The sequence below is a fragment of the Lagenorhynchus albirostris genome, chromosome 11, assembly GCF_949774975.1.
Source record: "Lagenorhynchus albirostris chromosome 11, mLagAlb1.1, whole genome shotgun sequence".
In the NCBI taxonomy this organism is placed as follows: Eukaryota; Metazoa; Chordata; class Mammalia; order Artiodactyla; family Delphinidae; genus Lagenorhynchus; species Lagenorhynchus albirostris.
The window spans coordinates 101440104-101447048 of record NC_083105.1 but is presented as its reverse complement, the minus strand read 5'-3'; positions in this window follow the sequence as shown (position 1 = coordinate 101447048).

Sequence of the window (6945 nt, the reverse complement as noted above, 5' to 3'; positions counted from 1 at the left end):
TTGTAGGGCTAACTTGAAACTAGGCTACTAGCCAGTGCAGGAGGGGGAGACTTCACAGCTCAGAACCATCAAGCAATGTTTTCATAGCGAGACTTAAAAAACCCCTTTCCAAACACTTTCTTTGCTGAGCCTCTCCTTTCGCTTGGCAGCCAAGCCTCCCTCCAGCTCCACCTTTTGTTCTGCTGCTCTGCCTATTCCTTTCTTTAAAAAAAAATACTAATTTATTTATTTGGTTGTGTCGTGTCTTAGCTGTGGCAGGCAGGCTCCTTAGTTGCGGCAGGTGGGCTCCTTAGTTGTGGCTCCAGGGCTCCTTATTTGTGGCATGCAAACTCTTAGTTGTGGCATGCATGTGGGATCTAGTTCCCTGACCAGGGATCGAACCCAGGCCCCTTGCATTGGGAGCACAGAGTGTCATCGACTGTGCCACCAGGGAAGTCCCTCTTTTTTTTTTTTTTTGAGTAGCTAGGTCCAAACACTTCATTTTTTACTTATTATTTTTAAAAAATTTTGGCTACGCCACACGGCTTGCAGGATCTTAGTTCCCCAACCAGGGATCGAACCCAGGCCTCCACAGTGAAAGTGCAGAGTCCTAACCACTGGACCACCAGGGAATTGCCTGGTCTGCCTATTCCGATCCTTTTGGGGGTCTGTGCTCTTATCCTGGGGACGCTGGGAGGGCGCGTGAAGCAGACTGGCTTGCTACAGTCGGAGGCGTTTTTCCATCGGCGGTTGACTCAGCTCCGTGTCCTTCGCCAAGATCTACTCTTAACAATTCTACCACCTGCCCCTCATCACTCTTTCCTGGCTTGCCACTCTTCTCAAGCTCCACTCACATCAATGCCCCATCTCACTTTCGGTGGATGGCTTTGATTTTATTTTCTATATGAAAAATGAGGCAGCCACCTTTCCACAGTTACCTGCTTCTCTGCTCTGATTGGCCTCCATCAGCACCGGCTCTCACCCTCCTGCAGCTTCTTCCTTCACAAACACCCCCTCATCCCTCTGTCCTCAGTACCGTCCTCTGGCTTTTTCCTTTCAGTCTATAAATGTGATCACGTCTTCCCCAACCTGAAACCAAGGAAAACTGCTTTCCTTGGTCTTATCGTCTCTAAAGCTACTTCCCATCTTCCTTCTTGTCTCACTCCTCAGCCTAATAGGGGCCCACTTCCATCTCCACTTCACTGGAATTGCTTTAAATTCACCTGCTACTAAATCACCAAATCCAATATCGCAACTCCAGTTTAGCTTATTTTTCTGCAGTGTTTGACAATGCTGCCAACCTCTCACTTCTTGAAGTTCTCGTTCCCCTAGGTTTCCAGAACACTGTTTTCTCGTTATTCAGACCGTTCCTTTCTTACCAGCCATCTCTCTGACCATTAAGGTTTCCCCCTCACCTACATCCATAGTTTGGATCCACGATTTCAATTATCTTCTTTATGCTAGTAACTCTCCATCTCTATCTTTAATCCCAACCTCTCTTCGGACCTCCATATCCCTATTCTCAAATTTACTGGAAACCCACTGCCAAATCTCAGTTAATGGTGTCACTGTACACATGGTTCCCCAAGCCAGAAACTCTGGAGTTAGAGAACTACCCTTAACTCTTTCCTAACACTCACATCCATCACAAAGAAATGATGTCCTGGGCTTCCCTGGTGGCACAGTGGTTGAGAGTCCGCCTGCCGATGCAGGGGACGCGGGTTCGTGCCCCGGTCCGGGAAGATCCCACATGGCGCGGAGCGGCTGGGCCCGTGAGCCATGGCCGCTGAGCCTGCGCGTCCAGAGCCTGTGCTCCGCAACGGGAGAGGCCACAGCGGTGAGAGGCCCGCGTACCGCAAGAAAAAAAAAAAAGAAATGATGTCCTTTCTACTCCTGAGTGTTCCTCAGATTTGTCCCCTCCTCTCTATTCCTGATGTCTCCCTCTAGCTCAGGCCGTGAATTTCTCTTCTGGATCAGGGCTGTAGCCATCTCCTTTCTTCTGTTCTCATGTACCGTGAGTGGTGACAGCATAGTCTGCTATGTTGCAAATATTACAGGGAATCTTGGTAGCCAACCTAGTGTGGTGTGGGTGGAGACACAGTAGGAATCATAAGACTGGACCAAAAATAACATGGCCAGAGGCGATTTTATGTTGTGAAAAATCACATAAATTTCATGGATAAAAAGTGATTTATTCCTAAGCAACTCCTAAAAAGAGAAAATTTAAAAAGCAAAGCAGATGACACCAATGGCTCTTTTCTTAAGATCTAAAGACCATCCTTGGGACTCTCCTGGTGGCGCAGTGCATAAGACTCCGCACTCCCGGTGCTGGGGGTCCGGGTTCAATCCCTGGTCAGGGAATTAGATCCCACATGCATGCCGCAACTAAGAGTTTGCATGCCTCAACTAAGGAGCTCTGGAGCCACAACTAAGGAGCCTGCCTGCCGAATCTAAGGAGCCCACGTGCTACAACTAAGGAGACGGTGGCTGCAGTTAAGACCCGGCACAACCGAATAAATAAATAATAAATATTAAAAAAAAAAAGAGACCATCCTTTGCTTGGTTCCTGCAGATACTGCAATAAGCCCTGGTATTTAGTGATTGTGCCTTACCCTGATTCATAGTACAAAGATTTCCCAAGAAATAAACATTTCATAGATTTATTATTGCATCATGCTTACTCTCACCCCTAATTTTTAAGAAAGTGAGTTTGCATTTCAGATTCTTTCTTCATGCATGAATTGATAACACTATGCTTCTTTTTAAATTTATTTTTATTTATTATCTTTAAAAACAAAAATTTTGTTTGGCCCTACCACGCAGCATGCATGAACTTAGTTCCCCAACCAGGGATGGAACCCACGCCCCGTGCAGTGGAAGGGCGGATGCTTAATCACTAGACTGCCAGGATGCTTCTGATTTGTTATTGGGTCCTTTTTTCCATTTTTAAGCAAAACCAAATGTTTTCAATTATTGCAAAGGTCTTGAAATACGTAACAGATTTACATTATTCTGTTAAGTGAAATTTCATACCATTTCTTATGCCCCATGTTCTAGGACTGCCTCCTGTATCCTACACTTCCCCAACCTTTCCGTTCTCCCTGCCTTTGCACATGTTCTTTTTTTTTTTTTTTTGCGGTACGTGGGCCTCTCACCGCTGTGGCCTCTCCCATTGCGGAGCACAGGCTCCGGACCCGCAGGCTTAGCTGCCATGGCTCACGGGCCCAGGCGCTCCGCGGCACGCGGGATCCTCCCGGACCGGGGCACGAACCCGCGTCCCCCGCATCGGCAGGCGGACTCCCAACCACTGCGCCACCAGGGAAGCCCTGCACATGTTCTTTTTCCATCTGAAATGCCCAGTCCTCTGACTCCAAAATCACCTCTAAGTTCAGCTCAAACATTACCTCATTTAAGCCACCTTTTCTGCTTTCTGTCCTCTGCACCCACAGCGCTCATCTTCCCACCAACCTTTGGAGCAAGAACACTGTTTTTGTGTTCTCTGTAAACTTAAGATCCAGCACAATTTCTAGGATGTACAAAGCACATAAAAATAAAACGCTGAATGAAGGAATGAATGGTATTAAACACATCTTGGAATCTGAATGACAATGTTGGGAAATAGATAGGAAGTCAGTTGAAGCCAAAATATAGAAAATAGTTAACTGTAATTGAGTGCCCACTGTATGCGAGGCACACGACTAAGCCATTTCATAGACTTAAAACAATTGATAAACCACCCACATAAAATTCACCTTTTTTTTTTTTAGCTGCACCACGCAGCGTGCAGAATCTTAGTTCCCCAATCAGGGATTGAACCTGTGCCCTCCTGCAGTGGAAGCGTAGAATACTAACCACTGGACCTCCAGAGAAGTCCAAATTTCACCCTTTTAAAGTATGCAATTTAGTGGCTTTTAATATATCCACAGATTGCAAACCATCACCTGAAAGAAACTCTGAACCCATTAGCAGTCACTACTCATTCCTCCCTCTCCTTGGGAACAAACTACTTTCGTTTTCTATGGATTTGCCTGTTGTGATGTTTCATTTATACGGATCATTAAACATGTGGCCTTTCGTGTGTGGCTTCTTTCACGGAGCATCATGTTTTCCAGGCTCACCCACGCTACAGCACGGGTCAGGACTTCACTCCTTTCTAGGGCTGAACGATATTCAATTGTCGGGATGAATGACATTTTGTTTACCTGTTCACCAGTGGATGGACGTTTGGGTTGTTTCCACTTCTTTTTTTTTTTAGCTACTATGAATAATGCTGCTTTGAACATCTTCGTAGTTTTTGTGGATATGTATTTTCATTTATCTTGGGTGCACACCTAAGGAGTCAAAGTGAAGGATCACATGGTAACTCTGTGTTTAACTTATTTTTTATTGAAGTATAGTTGATTTACAATGTTGTGTTAGTTTCAGGGTGTACAGCACAGTGATTCAGTTATACATACATATATATGTAAGAATATGTATATATTTTTTTCAGATTCTTTTCCCTTATAGGTTATCACAAGATATTGAGTATAGCTCCCTGTGCTATACAGGTCCTTGTTGGTTACCTATTTTATTTTTTTTAAATTTATTTATTTATTATATCTGGCTGCGTTGGGTCTTTGTTGCTGCACGCGGGCTTTATCTAGTTGCGGCGAGCGGGGGCTACTCTTCGTTGCGGTGCACGGGCTTCTCACTGCGGTGGCTTCTCTTGTTGTGGAGCACGGGCTCTAGGCGCGCGGGCTTCAGTAGTTGTAGCACACAGGCTCGTGAGTAGTTGTGGCTCGTGGGCTCTAGAGCGCACTCAGTAGTTGTGGCGCAAGGGCTTAGTTGCTCCGCGGCATGTGGGATCTTCCCGGACCAGGGCTCGAACCTGTGTCCCCTGCATTGGCAGGCGGATTTTTAACCACTGCGCCACCAGGGACGTCCCGGTTATCTATTTTATATATAGTAGTGTGTATATGTTAATCCCAAACTCCTAATTTATCCCTCCTCATCCTTTCCCATTTGGTGCGTGTTTAACTTATGGTAACTGCTAGACTGCATTCCAAAGTGGCAGCACCATTTTACAATCCCACCAGCAATACGTGAGGCTTCCAGTCTCTCCACACCCTTGCTGGCAGTACTGTCTTGTTTATTCTAGCCATCCTGGTTGGTGTGAAGTGGCATCTCATTGTTGATTCCACTTCTTTAGTAACTAATGTTGAGCATCTTTTCATGGGCTTGTTGTCCACTTGTATATTTTCTTGGAGAAACGCCTATTTGGATCCCTGGGCCACTTTCTGTGTTGTTTTCTATCGCTGAGTTGTAAGAATTCTTTACATACTCCCGCTACTAGATTTTCTCTTTCTTAATCCTCACAATCACGCTGCTTAAGCAGGTAGCTTGATCTCCATTGTTTAGGTAGAGACTGGAGCCTGGAATTCTAGTGAGAGGCATGACGGAACCTACATCTGTGAGTCTCCAAAGCCTGTGCTCTTCCCACTACTCTTTACTGCCTCTTGGTGACGGAGTAGCTTTAACTGACAATGAGGTTTAGAGAGCGGCTACACTAGTGTGTGGCTAATATGAAGACCGACGGACGTCGCTGGAATTGAGGCCAGGGTGCTAGAAACATTATTGACTCACTGCTGAACCCAGTGGGGGGAGGCCTAAGTCGCATATGAAATAAAATCTCTAAGATTCCTTCTTATTCTGAAATCCTGTGATTTGATAAGCCTTTTTGTTTTGCCCAGCATCAAACAGCAACAGTGATGGATAGCTAAGGCCTCAAGTCTTATTAGGACAAAAGGAAGCACCGCCCACTGACGTACATCCCTCTGAAGCCCAGGACTGGTCCCTCTGGGAATCCGTCTGTTTATCAGCGAAAGGCGCTTGATCTGCTATCATAGGCTTTGGGGAAAAAAAAAAAAGCAGTATCTCCTACTGACAGTTTAATCACCACTTTTCCTTAACACAAATATGAAACGCTGAGTTCTTTCCTCTGTCGTGGGTAACAGAATGATGCTATACTAAGCCAAGACCAGCTGAATTCCCAGAGGCTGTCCAGGTACATTCACAACGACTCTGCCCCAAGTGCACAGCTATTTGCCTAGAAGAAGGACAGAGATGGAAAAGATGGATACGGTTTTAGTGTCGTCATCTTATACTATCTTTGCTACCTCCAAAACGAGACGATTTCAAGGGATGCGTTTAGGAGAACTTTAATACTTGTAGAGCACTGTAGAAACCATGGACTAGGTAAGTAAACTGAGTCATCAATAAAGTATAAAAGTGGTTTTAACAAGCGATTATAGAAAACTCAAATAGAATATTTTCAAATATATATTTTATTGAAAAATAGTTAAATTAAAATATATACATTATTTTTTAAAAACCATAGTACTGGGGCTTCCCTGGTGGCGCAGTGGTTGAGAGTCCGCCTGCCGATGCAGGGGACACAGGTTCGTGCCCTGGACCGGGAAGATCCCACATGCCGCGGAGCAGCTGGGCCCATGAGCCATGGCCGCTGAGCCTGCGCGTCCGGAGCCTGTGCTCCGCAACGGGAGAGGCCACAACAGTGAGAGGCCCGCGTAACGAAAAAAAGAAAAAAAAAAAACATAGTACTGGTAAAACACTGAAATTTTCATACAAGGATCATTGAAGTTTCACTCATGCTTACCAAAGTGGCACCTTTCTTTTCCTAGACAAACATTTTGCTTAAGAGTAGGGCCTCTGGTGCCCTCTGGTGAAACTTCCTGAGATGGGGTGTCCAGAAAGGAACTCAGGCCCTACAGCTCAGGGCTGACAGAACTGCGGCCGATTCGCGTTTGATAGGCTGTGATTTGCAGCCTTTGCCCTCTGCCCAGGAGAAAGGCAAACTGAGACCAGAGTCTTTATCTCCTGGGGTGGGCGTTCCTCCCACGAACACTCAGCCAAGCTCACAGCAAAAATGCTTTCTTTTTTGTCATTGTCTTCTTAAAAAAAACA